Source organism: Apium graveolens, chromosome 5 (assembly GCF_009905375.1).
Source record: "Apium graveolens cultivar Ventura chromosome 5, ASM990537v1, whole genome shotgun sequence".
Classification (NCBI taxonomy): Eukaryota; Viridiplantae; Streptophyta; class Magnoliopsida; order Apiales; family Apiaceae; genus Apium; species Apium graveolens.
In genome coordinates this window covers 13440712-13459007 of record NC_133651.1, presented here as the reverse complement: position 1 = coordinate 13459007, position 18296 = coordinate 13440712, and positions in this window count along the sequence as shown.

The window sequence follows — 18296 nt, the reverse complement described above, 5'->3', positions numbered from 1 at the left end:
AATTTTTTATTTTTTTTGGGAATTCAACTACTCATATTATTTTTCTTATTCATTTGAGCAAGGATGTTTTTTTCTAAAATTGCAGTCTAATAACTTTTGTGCAGTGCTATGCATCATTATTTCCTGGCTTAGCACCTTACAATCAGTTGAACATTTTCTTAGGTTTATAGTGCCAAAATTCTGCATGTTTATGGCCCCTAGACAATGAATGTTAAAAGTTTGATTCATTTATGTTAATTTAATATATGCAGGTACACGTAACAAAAGGTCAGGATTCAAATCAAAGAAGGTTTAACTGTCATATCAACATTCAAGAGAACGTCAAACATGAAGATATGTTCTTAACAATGAAAACAACAAATTAGACACTTTTCAGTTTGATCCAATAATCAGGTAATATAATATCTACAAATAACATAAATTACATGATTCAATAAAATACATACACTACTAGAAATAGTAGATACGACATCGGTCCTTAGATATCGGCATGTAATGCACCCGATGTTAAAATGCAGTTTAACATCGGTTTTATAAAAAGCGATATTGAATACGCATATTGACATCGGTTTCACTTAGTAGCCGTTGTCTATCTTCAGAAATTAAAAAGGCCACAAATTTGTTTTTAACTTTGACATCAGTTCATTTTGTTAACCGTTGTCTATGGCCTTTTAAAAAAATAAAAATTACTTAACTCCCCCCCCCCCCGCTTTTCAGTACACTTTTCCCCCTTTAATTTTAACAAAAAATTCACTTTAACATATTTTTCCCCCTTTCCAAAAAACCTCCCGCGAGCCTCTCATCTATCCCGACCCTCGCCTCTCTCGTCTCTCTCATCTCCCCCCTTTAGTAATTATGTTATATTATTCATAGGTCTATGAGAAAATATTCCTATAGAAAGAAGATTGTCGGGTCTTTGTGCTGATTCAGTATGGTTTCATTTGTATCTGAACAAGAAAAAAGATTATAAAGAGGATGTCATAAATTGGTTGTTAAGAGATGAGACTTTCACAAAAACATTTGTCTATGTTCTAATTTGTACATCGTAAGTGACACTTTATCTTTATGATGTGATTTATATTTAGTCGTATCGATTTAATTGAGTATTAATTTTTTTATTATGTTAGAAACCATTGGAACCTTTTAATCCTGTGTATTTGCGAGAGCTTAGAGTCTGATACAAAGAGGACCCTGCATTGACCCTGCATATTCTTTGGATTCACTGCTTAAGAGGGAGGTGGCCATGGAATCCATTTTTAGAGAGTAAGCTCTTCAATTTACTAATAACTTATTTGTGAATAGATTATTTAAGTATTTGACTGTTTACATACATTTAATTATCTATTTTGTCTCCCGCTTGTACAAAATGGATGGAAAGATAAAAATAAAAGAGTCCTTGATATCCCCTATAAAGTGCCAAAAGTTCTGCACAGAAAGATGATAGTAAACGTGGATATTATGTTTTGTACTTCATCTATCTCTTATTTTTGGATTGCCCGGATGATTCCAATATCAATAAAGATTGCCCCAGATTTGTAAGTTGTAAATAAAAAAAATTTAAAATATTCTTCCTGCCTTCCACAGCATGATTCTAATATCTACATGTTCATGAAATCTTTAAATGATAAAAGACTGGTTTTACTGATAATGATTTCAATGCATTTCATCTAAAGCTTTCTGATATGTGCAAAACTTCAGGTTTTTATGGATACTAAAAATAATCATGTTGGTTTTCCTTGCTAATAATATAACTACGTGGTTACAAATTTATCACTGCCATGCTATTGAAGGTACAAGTCTTCCTTCATTTAAACCCCCATCTGCTGGTATCACAAATGATATCGTCGACACTTCTGGGGCATCAAGGGCTGGTGAAATTCTTACGTCTGATGAAAATACAATAAATGCTCAGAGAAATGAACTTGGAAGAGAGAATGAAAAGATTTTTAACAACAACTCATATATGGGTATACTTATCTGGATTCCATATTTGTAAATGTTCAGGTTGCATATGGACTTAAAAATTAGTAAAAGATTTTTCTTTAAAATTTTATAGCTATAAGAAGGTTTGAAGTTGTCGCTTGGTTAAGATATATGCTTGGAACATTGGATTTGCCTCCAGAACCTTCGGAAGAAGAGTTCAAACTTGCTTTAAGAGATGGCACTATTCTGTGTAATCTTTTGAATAAGATTGTACAGAGACTACACCGCGGGTACACTTCATTATATTCTAATGGAAAATGTTTTGATCAACATACAATATAAATATTTGCTGATATTGAAAATTGCTATTAATTTTCAGGTTATTAGCACTGTTGTTGATTCAAAAGTTCAAATAGCATTTTTTCTTGTATCTGTCGAAGATATGAAATTTCCTACCTTTGATTTATCTGATTTGGAAGAGGTAATTACTGACAACATGATTTATCTGATTTTTAATAGTTATTCAATCATATGATTTTTAATAGTTAGAATTAGGTCATTTAAATTGTTCTACTGATGTTGAACAACACAATGAGGTAAAATATTAAGCTACAAGCATGAACATTTATGTTTATAGTTTATTTTTATAACAATGTAGGTAGTTATGATCAAAAAAATATCGTGAAGGTTTTGAAAGACATTACTGTTAATAATGGCATGATGAAAGTGAGGATCTGAAGGCAATTTAAGGAAGCTGGTGAGATGCAAGAAGGTAATTTATTTTGTCTTTTTCATTCATAGTTTTGAAACACATTTATCTGCTTTCTTTTTTGACTAAAAACACTTTATTCTATACAGAACTTCGAAAACATCGAACAATTTCAAACTCCAAAAGAAACTATAAAGGAAGTGGAACATGTCAAGTGTATGATGACTTACATAGTAGAATTATGTCTATTACTCGAGACGTAAATAATTTGTACAGTGAAGAAGCATCCATTGATGATAAGGTAGTTTTTACTCTTTAAAAAATTACTAATAACTGTTTGATAGGATATTTTAGGAATAACTATCTTATTTGTTAAAATTATTAGCACTTGGTTAAAGAGATAAAAGATGAAATCAAAAAAATTAGAAGAAATGCAAATACAGCGTGGAAAAAAATTGTCAATGGCGAGGCCATATTTCCCCGCTAATGCTGATGTAAAGAATTTGGAAAATAAATTTGCAAGCTTGCACAAATCAACTATCATCGAAAAACTAGTACAAGAAAGGTATTTTAACATTTTAATTTTTTTTTTCTATATGGATGAGTTGTTGTGTATAAATTCATTATTATATTCATTTTTTGTTTTTTATATGTATATGAGTTGTACTGGATTCATTTTTATTATGTCATGTTTTTGTAGCATTTAATCGTAGATTCAAACATAGATTCGTATTTTTTGTTAATATATATTTTGATCAGAAATAGATCCAATTTTTTTTCTCGATTCTTAGTTATTTCAAGTTTGGATTAGAGTATAAAAATAATTTAAACACGTTTTTGATTATGTGTAATTCACTTAACACATATAATAGCTTGAGCCTAAGTAAAAATAACATAATATTATTTTTGCATAACAACAGTTTTGAACCAGACTGGACTAAGTTGAGTAAACAAGATTGGAACAAAGTTGACATTCTAGGACAACCAAAATCTCTCAAACCTTTATTAAAATTGCAAAATAAAAAATTATTTTACTTGAATTAAATTTAGAAGGAAGAATCATTAAGCTTGATTTTGACAGGGATCCTGGAGATTTTTGGATAAAGAAAAGGTACAATTGATGTCTTAAATCATGATAGACCAAAAATAGAGCATAAATTGGATGAGTTACATAGGTCACCATTTCGTGAGCATGTGAAGAGAACATTTGGAATTAGCTGAATAGAAATAATGAAGACCCAATGTAAATATTAATTACGAAAGTAGCACTAATGTATTAATATGACAAGAAAATAAATTATACTTAACATTTCCATTCATGATATGAATGCAGGCAAGAAGTCTTCTCTTAGAACTACAGTACCTATAGAAAACATGAACTCCAGACTTTACAGCCCAACAGAAAATGTTTTAGTGGTGTTTTGGATGCATATGCATTTATACTAAATTGTATGATCCCGTAATTTTTAGAATAATAATAATAGGATATTGAAAAAAATATTAAAATTTGATTAAGATTAGGATTTAAAATTGAATTAGAATAACGGGTCTAAAATTTGGATCATATTCTAATATGGAAAACTTGTAGGTTAAGATATAGGGTTTTGTATCGTTATAAAGACACCATATTCGTCTTCCTCGTTATCGAAATTCAGTGATTATGGACTTTTCGAAAAGCTCTTTTCGTTATTAACAACTTTCATGTTTCGTGTTTTCCAAGAAAACGTCATTTAGAGGGTCAAAAGCGATAATTTCAGATCTGGTCAGATTTTGAGGTAAGTTTTCGATCGATCTTACTAGTGTTTTCAAAATCGTGTGTTATGTGTATATATTGATCATAAAAACTTGGTCTAAGGTGATAATATATTTGAAAGTATTATGTGTTATAAAATATGTATTGATGTATATGTGTGTTGTCTCAACGATAATTTTGGATCTCTGATTTGTGCCATGGTTGTGAACATAATCGAATATGAACTTAGGACCGTAGTCACCGGATTGTAGTGACAGTCTTGTGAAAAATTTAGGACCGTTATCACCGGGTTGTAGTGGTCATGGCATGAGTTATGGAATTAATTATTGTTTTTTATGTGTTATGTGTATCGTATGTATCGAATAAGAATAAGAATAAGAATATGTATCGAAAGTGTTTGTTTCGTATATCGTATCATATCAAATGTCGTATTTTGTTATATGTGTATGTGTTACTTGACATCTAGTTGGATCGATTATTTTCTTGCTGGGCTGTATACCTCATTACTTACAATTTCAGGTTTTGCCTAAGAGTTCGAGTTGGATAGCATTGGAGTTCGAGGACTTAGAATTGGAGCAGATTGACTTTTGGACTTCGTTAGCTGCGCTTTTGTAGTAGTCACCTCTGTAATAGAATTTTGGATTAGTAAATTGGATTTTGTTTAAGTTTTCGATTTAAATTAATGGTTGGAAGTGCGGATTATAATATAAATGTAGAAGAGAAAAATATTTATCATCGACTCTCCTCACAGATTTTTCTGCATCACGTATAATACGGTACACAAAAAGAACTTAGAGTATCTATATAATATATTCTCTCTTTGTATATTCTGAAAAAAATAATAGTTAGCACTTCTACATATACTTTATCAACAGGTTAGTGCACTAAATGGGATAAATGAACTTAATCATCATGATGCTTTACAACATGTTCAATATAAGAGGTTTCATTCAAATTTGGATTCAATTCTTGTAAATCATTTGGTTGACATAAATGATGTTGATATTGTTGGGTTTAAACCCAATATTGCGGTATGAGCTTGGTGATACAAGACATAGTTGGATTGGGTAATAATTATATGTGTTGACAATTATTATCATAACGGGATTGGTAATAATTGTATGGGTAGACAATTATGTCTTGTTGGCTAAGTTTTTTATGGTTATATATACATAATCATGTTATTGTTTTGATGTATGCTTAAGAGATGTAGTGGTCTTAGGTATCGTGCTGGAGATGCTTGAGCATTGGTTGGCTCAAGTATCAGTTTGGGACACCATTGAGGGTGTTATGTATTGATGTATTATTGATAATTATTTTGATTAATAATACAAGTTGGGACGTGGGTTCTCCACGTTAAATATATTGTCATGTGTTTGTGTGTGTACTCTGTATTGGTAGAATTGAATCTCGAATATGTGTGTGTGTTTCCTCCTAACAAGTGGTATCAGAGCCAGGTTCGAGGTTCGTGATGAATTGGATTGGAAGAACGTTCAAGGTTCAATTGGTATAGTGGAGTACGTTGATGGATTTGTTGTCAAAGTTACGTGCTGTAAGGCGGTTGACTTACACCGTGGATCAATTCGTTCAGACTCGATGTGGAAGATGGAAGAGATCATTGCAATAGTTTCAATGGTTTGATGGTTGATCGACCAGGTGAAAAAATTTTGGATGATGTTGTTGTTCTACTTCAAAAGAGGATGAAGGATTATGAAAGCAAGGATCGGGTGACTCAATGATGAAAGGAGGCACTCATGGTTGATGCACGTGATTTTGTGGATGGATATGCCGTTCTAATGAAGATCGGTATTTTGGAGTTATTGAAGGTCATTATACGGGTCTTAGTGATTATCAAAAGTTGGAAGAACGAGATGAAGAGATTCTTGTTCGAGGGGAAGCATTGGCAAACGGATGTTGATGGCTTGAAGGTAACCGTTAATTTGGTTGTGAAATTGTATTGGGTTCAAGGGGAGGATTGTTGGGTTTAAACCCAATATGCGGTATGAGCTTGGTGATACAAGACATAATTGGATTGGGTAATAATTGTATGTGTTGACAATTATTATCATAATGGGATTTGTAATAATTTTATGGGTAGAAAAATTATTATTATAATCATATTAGGTATATCTTATTGGCTAATTTTGTTATGGCTATATATACATAATCATGTTATTGTTTTGACGTATGCTTAAGAGATGTAGTGGTCTTAGGTATCGTGCGGGAGATGCTTGAGCATTGGTTGGCTCAAGTATCAGTTTGGGACACCACTGAGGTGTTATGTATTGATGTATTATTGATAATTATTTTGAATATTAATACAAGTTGGGATGTGGGTTTTCCACGTCAAATATATTGTTGTGTGGTTGTGTGCGTACTCTATATTGGTAGAATTGAATCTCGAATATGTGTGTGTGTTTCCTCCTAACAGATATGATATTGGATCTTAAATTAAAAAGTCTAGCAAGTTTTGATTCTTATTTTTCATATTTTGGTTATATATTAAATTTATGAATCATATGTAGGTATTTTTCTCGATTCACTATTTCGATCATTTCTATGTCATCTGCTTTAACTTGAAAAACCCAGCAGTGGAGATTTTGGATAATAGCCACATTGGAGGGAGCACTACTACGATTTATGACGGACTTCCAGAAATTCTGGTAATTCTCACTTTTCATTATATACTGTGGAGTTTTTTTTTATTCATCATATGGAGACATACAAAGACAATGTGTGCGTAATTGGGAATCAAAACTATCAATGGAAGGGGTAAAAAATGTGAACTTTACTACTCAAACTTGTTCGTAATCCATCTCTTGTATTAGTTATTGATGCAGAACTTAATATTTGAAATATTATAATAGACTAGATGTCTCTATTTTCAGTAATTGGTTATAATGATAGTTTTATAAAACAAATAGTGTTAGCCTTTCAGAATGGTCTAAGATTAAAGTTAGTTAAACTAACTAAATTCACCTTGTTTGGTTTTTAATAATATACTAAATTTTGGGGTAAGCGTGTTAGGTTTTCAATGCATAAGGATTGCATAATCATTTGTTAATAATTTTAACCTTTATCCTTGCATCCAAGTCAGGATAGGCAATTAATGAGGGCTAGACAGCTCTATGCTTACAAGATTATATCATCGCCTTCGAATTCTTTACGAAAGAAGAATGAAGATGAATTAGGATTGAAGTTGTCCATGTAATCACTGTTGTCAAAGGATTTTCAAACCTTTATCCATTCCAACCAAGTTCTATGGGAACCACTTAAACTAAGGATTGTAAAACTATTATGTATCTCCTTGACTTAATGTTTGTTTAAGATTATACAATGATTGTGTAACTTCATATGTCATTGTTGGCAAAGGATTGTCAACTGCTGGTTTTATCTATGTTTTACTGCCTTTGATTGAGACTGTTTATATTTGTTGATCGAGGCAAATGAGATTTTGGTATATATGTTTTTAGGGCTAATCAATGTGTTTATAAGTTGTACATTTGTGAAAATTATTTTTGCTATATTGGTAGTATATGTAAGGCGCTGACTGTCCATTAACAAGTCGAAGGACTAACATGCTATGGTACTAGATAACTTAAAAAAAAATATAAAGTATACTGCAATTTTGGTATAAAGATGGTTAATGCAATCTCAGTATAAAGATGATGATATATTCAATTTCTATTGATGAATTATATTTTAAAAAAGAGGTTGTAACTTGATTTATATTCAATTTCTTGCTAGATCGATATTAGATTCATAAAATATGACAGAAATGAGAGAACTAATTAATTAATTATACAAAGAATTCATTTTCAACAAAAAGAAATTTTAAAAATTAGATTTACAATAACTTCCGACCTTTTTTTTTCCTTATTGGTAAGAAATGAGGGGTTGTGACTATATCACTCCATGTAGTCTTCAATGTGATCATCTTCTCCATTGGAAGGTTCTCCAATTTGATCTAAAAGTTGGTTCTCCTGCTGTCTTTTTTTAGACAGTTACGTGAGTCATGTTATAACATTTCGTTACAAGTTTCACACAGCCTCTTCACTCTATTACTACCATCACAGCTCTTCTCTGCAGGGCCAAATATTCTAAACTGTCTAACTTTGTTGTTGCTCTGAAGAGGAGGATAAACAATAATTACAGTGGAAGGTTTCAAGCAAACATATTTACAATGATATCTTTTTTACTGAGTTGGGGATTCTTCACCATCTATCTAGCTTTAACTCTTAAACGCTTCAAACCTGCAAGAGCCTGAAAGAGATGTGTCCTAAATCCAATCATGTATGATGATTTAGGAATAACTTTTATGTAATATGTTTTAATTTCATTGATATTAATAAAAGACTTATTTTGGTTTTATTGCGGGCTTTATCTATTTAAGTGTTTAATAAGATATACCATAGTTTAGAGTAAAGCTTTTTATGGATTATGATGAGATTATAATAATGAGACCTAAAAGATGATAACTCTAAACTTAAATAGTTCCTGGTCGTAGGATTACTAACTGGTAATTAATAATCCGCAAAGATCGGTACATACTATGCTTGCTTCATTATGAAGGATGTCTGTTCTCATAGATATTTGTGTGGTGACACTATAGCTAGTATGTAGGTGCTTATTATAGAATAAGTTCACTAAATATAACTCACACAGCTGAACAACTGATGGAGTTCACTCACGTGTCAGCAGTTGTTCACATAGTGATAGTTGTACAAGTATCCTTAGACTTGAGGTCATCATAGTCATCTTGTGTACACTGAACTATGCTTTGTTTTAGTTCTTAGTCTCAAGGGATAATTATAAGGGCTCTACTGGGTATAGGAATTGTACACGAAGATAGTGTATGATCAATAAAGGATCTACCCCTTCCAGTATAGGAAGAGAATGTTCAATGCTGATCCACTTATGTTAGTTCAGGAATCTCTGGCCAGAGTGAATGAAATTATAAAGGAGTTTCTAATTTACATTAAATAGAACTAAGCATAGTGAATGGGGAAAACAAGTGATTAAATAAGATAGGCTTGACACGAGTTCCATGTCTTGTATTTAATCGTGACATTGCAGGGTAGAAGGAATTGATTGTACGGTAACTACTCACTGAATAGGTTCTTGGTATTCTAAGTAGTGAATTCGTATTATCCGGATAGTCGCGATATGCTGAGAAGTATCCCTCACGATGTAGAATAAATATGATTAATTTATTAATTAATCATATTTAATGAATTAGAGAATTTATATAAATAATGATAAAATAGTTTTATTATTATTTATTTCTACTATCGGCTTAATATTGAACCTACAGGGTCACACCATAAAGAGAATGATTTAATTGTGGGGAATTAATTAATAATGGTTGGTAATTATTTATTTATGAAATAAATAATTAATTAGCAGATTTAATAATTTATTAAATGAGATTTTATTAATTCTTAATATTATTAATTAAGAATTTAATTTTGGAAATTAAATCAAGTGAGAGAATTATTTTTCTAAAGTGTTTAGAAAATGGATTAATGATTAAAAGGTGTTTTAATTATTAGTTAATTGGTTAATAAGAATAATCAATTAAAGGGTTAATAATAATAATAATATTTTATGGAAAATTTTCAGCTGAAAATTTTGCCTATAAATATACTATTATGAACCCTATTTGCCTCAACCCAAATAATTAACCCTAATTTTAAAGTAGAACAAGAGGGAGGCGACTAATTCTCTCAACCTCTTCCTCCTCCATCACATTGTACTCTTGGTGGATACCGGTGGAGTGCTTCACACTTGAGGAGCAGCTGCTAGGGATTTCCGTTCATCGTTCTTGGATCTCTATTAAAGACCTCCATCTTTCCATTAACGTAAAGTCTATTAAGGTAAACATACTGAACTACGAATTAAATATTATTTTTCGCATGGATCATGCGGAGGGTTTCGGTTTTTTTAAAGATTTAAATTTACGTTTTCGTTGCGTTTATGTGCTAAAAATCCTTCAATGGCATCAGAGCTACTTGCGAAAAGTTTTTAATTCGTTTATGTGTTTAACTGTTTTCGATATATGAGCATGTACGTGATTTGCCATGATTTGATGTTGATATAATATGCTTATATATGTATGGTTTTGAATATATGATATTCATGTGAGTTGTATAATCATAAGATGATTATGTAATCTGTATATATACTGATATATACATGATTTATGTTTGTTCTAATTATGAGAATCATATTAGATACGGATTCTGAATTGTTTGCTGCAGATTTGCTGAAATCTGGGTCTGGTGTCCGATTTACGCAAACGAATACCCTATTCCATAGGTAAACGAGCGTCTGAACAAAACTGATAGCTAAAGCTATCAACGACTCGTCTATAAGGCGTTTGACGTCGTTTACTGCCCGTAAACAGTGATTCTTGTTTTTCTGATTTTTCTGATTTTTATCATTTTTTTATGATTAGATCATGGATAATATGATATGTTAAGATCAGATTATGTGTTGTATGAGCATGGTGGATGGTTATGGCCTTTCGACCTTAGTGTAATGGTTTTGGTTTTGGTTTTAAATACGACTTGCATGTCGTCAATCTTTGTAATCATAAATCTCGAATGTAACTCGAGTTATTCTTGTAAATTCATTAGATTAGTTTTACTTTCAATCTATGTAATGTAATTGAAGACTCAAGAAGGCTATCCAATGGAGGTGATACAAAGAAGAAGACGAGGCATACAAGAAGTCTAAACATAGAAGAAGGCTTATGTAATAAGTAGTTGTATTTATTTCCATCACCATATTAGATTGACCTTGATCTTTATCATGAGCTTGATAAAGATCACATAGGATGGGGCAATAACCAAACACATTTACTTTATTGCACTTTACATTTACTTGTTTATTTAATTTTATATATGAGATATATGCCTATGTTTACCATGAGATGATAGATTTAGGTGAACTTAAATCAATATAAGGCGTGCTCTAGAAAATCTAGAATAGGAATCGTTTCTTGCCTTAACAATAATATTATGAATACAATCATGAGATTCTTGTGTTTATGAAACACGTAATTAAATATGAATTTGCAATATTGAAAGAAAGGATGATTCTGTCAAAAGCAGATTTCTATCTGTAAGAAAGGGGTATTAAGTGACGCCTCTTGACAATGCTCCCCCCGATCTGGGAATCATCTGATTATCGATTATTGATTTGAAATATTTAATTTAAAAGGAAGAATCTCTTTATAATATGATTATGATTGTAACATAATATAATCCCTCTAAAATTAAATAATATCAAGTAGTAATTGGCCAATGACACAACGGGCTTGTGTCAGTCATAGCCTTCCAACATGGTAGAAAGTGGTTCTTATTTTTAAATCATTATCGTTTCGTGCTACAGCCGAGGGCTTTGATTTCGAAATAAGAAATACTTGTCTATTACATAGAGATGTGTACATTGAATTAGAATCTAAAGGTCATTACGTGCTACAGCCGTGGGCCGTTGGAGACTGATTCAATTGTACAAAATGTTGGGTTAGACTTGACTTAGAATATTAAGTTTGTCGTGCTACAGTCGTGACTCAATTATTCAAGAGGCTAAAGTTTTATTAGGGAATAACATAAGATGTAATTGACAAGAGTTGTCTGCCTAATGAACAGCACATGACGTTTCATGCTACAGCCGAGGTTGTGTGATGGAATGTAGGATCTCTATTCCTACTAGCATTATGAATGCTTAATTTTCACTTAGGGGTTGTATAAATTAGATAAACTAATGGGAGCCACTTATGAATAAAGACCCGATTCATATAGTGTCTTGAAATAAAATTGAATATTTGCTAAGTGTTGTTATGTGTTCATCATTTACAGATTTACTATATTCGTTATGTCTTCTGCACTATCACTCCGGAGTATACTAGATGCTCACAAGTTGACTGGTCCTAATTAGCTGATTGGCTTCGAAACTTGAGAATTGTTCTCAGGGTTGAGAAGCTGGAAATGTGATTGACTCACCTAAGCCTACTGAACCTGCTAGCGATGCACATAATGATGAACATGTTGTGTATCGTAAGTGGATAGATGATGCAAATGTTGCTCAATGCATCATGCTAGCTTTCATGAACATTGAGCTACAGAAGCAACATGAGCATATGGATGCTCACACTATCCTTATGCATCTACAAGAGTTGTATGATGTGGCAGGGAGGACAGCTCGATATGAGATATCGAATGAACTGTTCGGTTGTAGGATGTCTGAGGGATCATCTTTGAATGACCATGTACTTAAGATGATCAATTTGATTGAACGTCTTGGACAACTTGGTTTTGCCATGGATGGGGAGCTGAGCCAAGACTTGGTCTTGCAATCACTTCCGAGTTCATTCTCACAGTTTGTTGTGAACTTTCACATGAATAAGCTGGATGTCAGCCTGCCTGAACTCCACAACATGTTGAAGACTGCGGAATCGAATTTTCCCCCTAAGAAGAGTTATGTCCTTCTAATTGGTGAAGGTTCCAATCCTAAGAAAAGGAAGAAGAACCCTTCCAAGAAGAAGAAAGTAGGTGAGAAAAAGCCGGTTCAACCAAAAGCTGAAGACCCCAAGAGCAAAGTTGTTTGCTTTCACTGTAACAAGGTGGGGCACTGGAAGAGGAACTGCAAGGTTTACCTTTGAAGAAGAAGAAGGGTAGTGAGACTACCGCTTCTGATTCAGGCATGTTCATGATCAAAGTTAATATGTCACTAGGTCAAATTTCTACTTGGGTATTAGATACCGCATGTGGTTCTCATATTTGCAATTCGTTGCAAGGACTAAAGGGAAGTAGGACTCTTGAAAAAGATGAGGTGATTCTACGTATGGGCAATGGAGCAAGGGTTGTGGCCATATCTGTAGGATCATTTAGTCTACATATGCCTACGGTCAAGACTATTATTTTGAATAATTGTTATTAAGTTCCCTCTATTGTGAGAAATATTGTTTCTATTCCTATGTTGGATTTGGATGGTTTTTCATTTATTATTAAGAATAATGAATGTTCTATCCTTAGAGATAATGTTCTTTATGGATGTGGTATTTTAAATAATGGTCTGTATGTATGTAACGTAGAGCATGATTTACTTCAGATTGAACAAACTAATAAAAGAAAACGAGATGATGAAAATCTGACCTATTTATGGCACTGTAGGCTAGGTCATATTAGTGAAAATAGACTGCGGACATTGCATAAGGAAGGGTTACTTGACCCCTTTGATTTTGAATCATATCCTACATACGAGTCTTGTCTATTGGGTAAAATGACCAAATCTCCATTTAGTGGACATGGAGAGAGGGATGCAGATTTGCTAGGATTGGTACACACAGATGTATGTGGACCAATGTCTACGCAAGCCATGGGTGGATTTTCGTACTTCATTACTTTCATAGATGATAGATCTAGATTCGGATATGTGTATTTGATGAAACACAAGTCTGAAGCCTTTCAAAAGTTCAAAGAATATAAACATGAAGTGGAGAAACAAACCAAACACAGTATTATAACTCTTCGATCAGATCGAGGTGGTGAATACTTGAATGGAGAGTTTCTAGATTATCTCAAAGAAAATGGTATAGTCTCCCAGTGGACTCCTTCAGATGTTAAATGGGGTATCTGAAAGGAGAAATCGAACTTTGTTAGACATGGTTCGATCCATGATGAGCTATGCGAATCTTCCAGTATTCCTATGGGGTTATGCATTGGAAACCTCAGCATATTTACTGAATAAGGTGCCTTCCAAATCTGTTCCTCAAACTCCTTATGAGATATGGAAAGAAAGGAAACCGAGTCTTAAACACGTTAAGATTTGGGGATGTCCAACTTATGTTAAAAAGGTTGACCCAGATAAGCTGGAATCTCGATCCGTAAAATGTAATTTTGTGGGATATCCTAAAGAGACTTTGGGGTATTACTTTTACACCGATCATCGGGTGTTTGTCTCCAGACATGCTACCTTCTTGGAAAAGGAGTTTATCCTTGAAGGAAATAGTGGGAGCAAAATTGAACTTGATGAAGTTCAAGAAGCACAAACTACTACGGATCAAATGGAAACACCTGTTCAGACTGAACAACCTTCTGTGGAACAGCCCATTCGTAGGACAGGGAGAGTGTCTCGCCAACCTGAGAGGTATTATGGCCTTGTCATTGAGAATGGCAATGAGTTGTCAATCATTGATGATGACGACCCTATGACCTATATTGAGGCTATGAGTAGTGTTGACTCAGAGAAATGGCATAGTGCCATGAAATCCGAAATGGAATCTATGTATACTAACCAAGTATGGACTCTGGTTGAGGCACCTGAAAGTGTTAAGCCTATTGGGTGCAAGTGGGTATACAAAAGAAATATTGGAGCAGATGGGCAGGTGGAGACCTATAAGGCCAGGCTCGTGGCAAAAGGATTCAGACAAAGGCAAGGGATTGACTTTGATGAAACTTTTTTTCCCGTAGCCCTGTTAAAATTAATTCGGATTTTGCTTGCGATTGCTGCTTACTACGACTATGAGATCTGCAAATGGACGTGAAAACGGCCTTCCTCAATAGGAAACTTGAAGAGGAAGTGTATATGACACAGCTAGAGGGTTTTCTTTCCAAGGGAAATGAACACCTAGTGTGTAAGCTGTTGCGAACCATATATGGTTTAAAGCAAGCTTCTCGTAGATGGAACATCCATTTTAATGAGACAATCAAAGAGTTTAGTTTTATCAAAAACATAGATGAACCATGTGTCTACAAAAGGATTAGTGAGAGTGCGGTAACATTTCTTGTATTGTATTGAAAGAAGAGATGTCAAGAGAGTTGACACACATAACAACATAGCAGACCCACTCACAAAACCACTTTCTCAAAGTCACTTTGATCGTCATAAAGACAAGATGGGTATTAGATACCAGAGTGATTGGCTTTAGTACAAGTGGGAGATTGAAAGAGATGTGTCCTAAGTCCAATCATGTATGATGATTTAGGAATAACTTTTATGTAATCTGTTTTAATTTAATTGATATTAATAAAAGACTTGTTTTGGTTTTATTGCGGGCTTTATCTATTTAAGTGTTTAAATAAGATATACCATAGTTTAGAGTAAAGATTTTTATGGATTATGATGAGATCATAATAATGAGACCTAAAAGATGATAACTCTAAACTTAAATAGTTCCTGGTCGTAGGATTACTAACTGGTAATTAATAATCCGCAAAGATCGGTACATACTATGTTTGCTTCATTATGAAGGATGTCTGTTCTCATAGACATTTGTGTGGTGACACTATAGCTAGTATGTAGGTGCTTATTATAGAATAAGTTCACTGAACATGACTCACACAGCTGAACAACTGATGGAGTTCACTCACGTGTCAGCAGTTGTTCACATAGTGATAGTTGTACAAGTATCCTTCGACTTGAGGTCATCATAGTCATCTTGTGTACACTGAACTATGCTTTGGTTTAGTTCTTAGTCTCAAGGGACAATTATAAGGGCTCTACTGGGTACAGGAATTTGTACACGAAGATAGTGTATGATCAATAAAGGATCTACCCCTTCCAGTGTAGGAAGAGAATGTTCAATGCTGATCCACTTATGTTAGTTCAGAAATCTCTGGCCAGAGTGAATGAAATTAGAAAGGAGTTTCTAATTTACATTAAATAGAACTAAGCATAGTGAATGGGAAAACAAGTGATTAAATAAGATAGGCTTGACACAAGTTCCATGTCTTGTATTTAATCGTGACATTGCAGGGTAGAAGGAATTGATTGTACGGTAACTACTCACTGAATAGGTTCTTGGTATTCTAAGCAGTGAATTCGTATTATCCGGATAGTCGCGATATGCTGAGAAGTATCCCTCACGATGTAGAATAAATATGATTAATTTATTAATTAATCATATTTAATGAATTAGAGAATTTATATAAATAATGATAAAATAGTTTTATTATATTATTTCTACTACCGGCTTAATATTGAACCTACAGGGTCACACCATAAAGGAGAATGATTTAACGGTGGAGGAATTAATTAATAATGGCTGGTAATTATTTATTTATGAAATAAATAATTAATTAGCAGATTTAATAATTGATTAAATGAGATTTAATTAATTCTTAATATTATTAATTAAGAATTTAATTTTAGAAATTAAATCAAGTGAGAGAATTATTTTTCTAAAGTGTTTAGAAAAGGGATTAATGATTAAAAGGTGTTTTAATTATTAGTTAATTGGTTAATAAGAATAATCAATTAAAGGTTTAATAATAATAATATTTTATGGAAAATTTTCAGCTGAAAATTTTGCCTATAAATATACTATTATAAACCCTATTTGCCTCAACCCAAATAATTAACCCTGGAGCATTGACATCAAAAGAAACGTCACCAACGCAACCTTGAAACTCAAACCACATTTCTTTTGATATAGATTTACGTGTGTCCTCATCACTGCAACCAGTATCTTGAACAACCAAATCTATTGTTGAATACCTCTCAACTGTATTTTTCATCCAGCATTTTGAAAACAATTGTTGAGGAATCTGCTCAGTAGCACTAAGGCTCAAACAGTAAAAAATATGCCTACAAGGGTAGCCAACTCTAGTAAACAAGTTACAGCTACATAAAATATCATTTGTTGATAATGACAAATCAACCTGAAACACCTTATCTAGAACAAATTTGTCTTTGATCTTATATTTCTTCACATTCTCAACAATAAGTTGATTGTCCAATGACATATGATTACATACAGCCTTGATTTCCTTCCTAACCTAATAATATATATTTCTTGTATAATGTGAAGATGCATCTTTCTCAATTTGCATTTCAGTGATTGACTTAGAAATTTTACTATCTCTATTCCTTAATTCATAATATGAGTTACATTATTTCGCAATGGCACTTTCATAACACATATAGAACTCAGACAGGGTATCTCCTTTCTGTACAAAGTGGTTATATAAAATTTTGAACTCTCAAAAAGTAATGTGGTCCTAAATAAGCCACCCATTGATTTATTTATGAAGTAGGCAAGAATCCAAAAATGTCGCAACTCAGACATATCTTTTAACCATGGATGATCACTTAAATTGTATTCTTTCAAAACAGACTCCCAACCTTGTTCAAACTCTTCTGGAAGCAAGCTATTATTTTAAACAAATTTATTAAGTTTCTCCATGAACAAAGACTCTACACAAAAAATAACTCCAAGCTGCAACAAAAGAAAATATAAAAATTATATATTGCATTCTCCAAAACTATAAACTCAGTTTGCTCCATGCGGAAGATAAAATATAAAATGTGATTGGAACTATGAATCAGATAACCACAAAATATGTGACTAAAATACCATATTTTTCACATGCAAATATGAAAAATGATAACTCCGGTGAGATGCAAACACCTGCTCATTATATATAACCTCTACGATATAATAAAATAGACAAGAAAATCAATAATAGAGCATACGGCCCATCATGCATGATAAGATTACCTTGCTAGGAAATTTTTGAAGAATATGCCACATACAAAGTCGATGCATAGAGTCGGGGAATACTATTGGAATTACAGCCTTCATCGCAACACACTGATCTGTTATATTACATTTTGGTGGACGCTTCATTACTTCAAGAAACTTTTGGAAAACCCATGTAAAATTCTCAATATTCTCCTTATTGAGTAAAGCAGTCGTAAAAGTCACGATTTTCCAGTGATTATTGACACCAATAAAAGGTAAAAACTCCGTGTTATATTTGCATAAGAAAAGTGTTCCATTTTCAGCAAAACGGTCAATAACTGAATCTCTTGTAAACCCGTTAACTATGAAAAAACATATTATTTCTTTATTATGGTCAATGTAAAACCATACAAAAAGCTAAGTTTCAAACATAAAAGAAG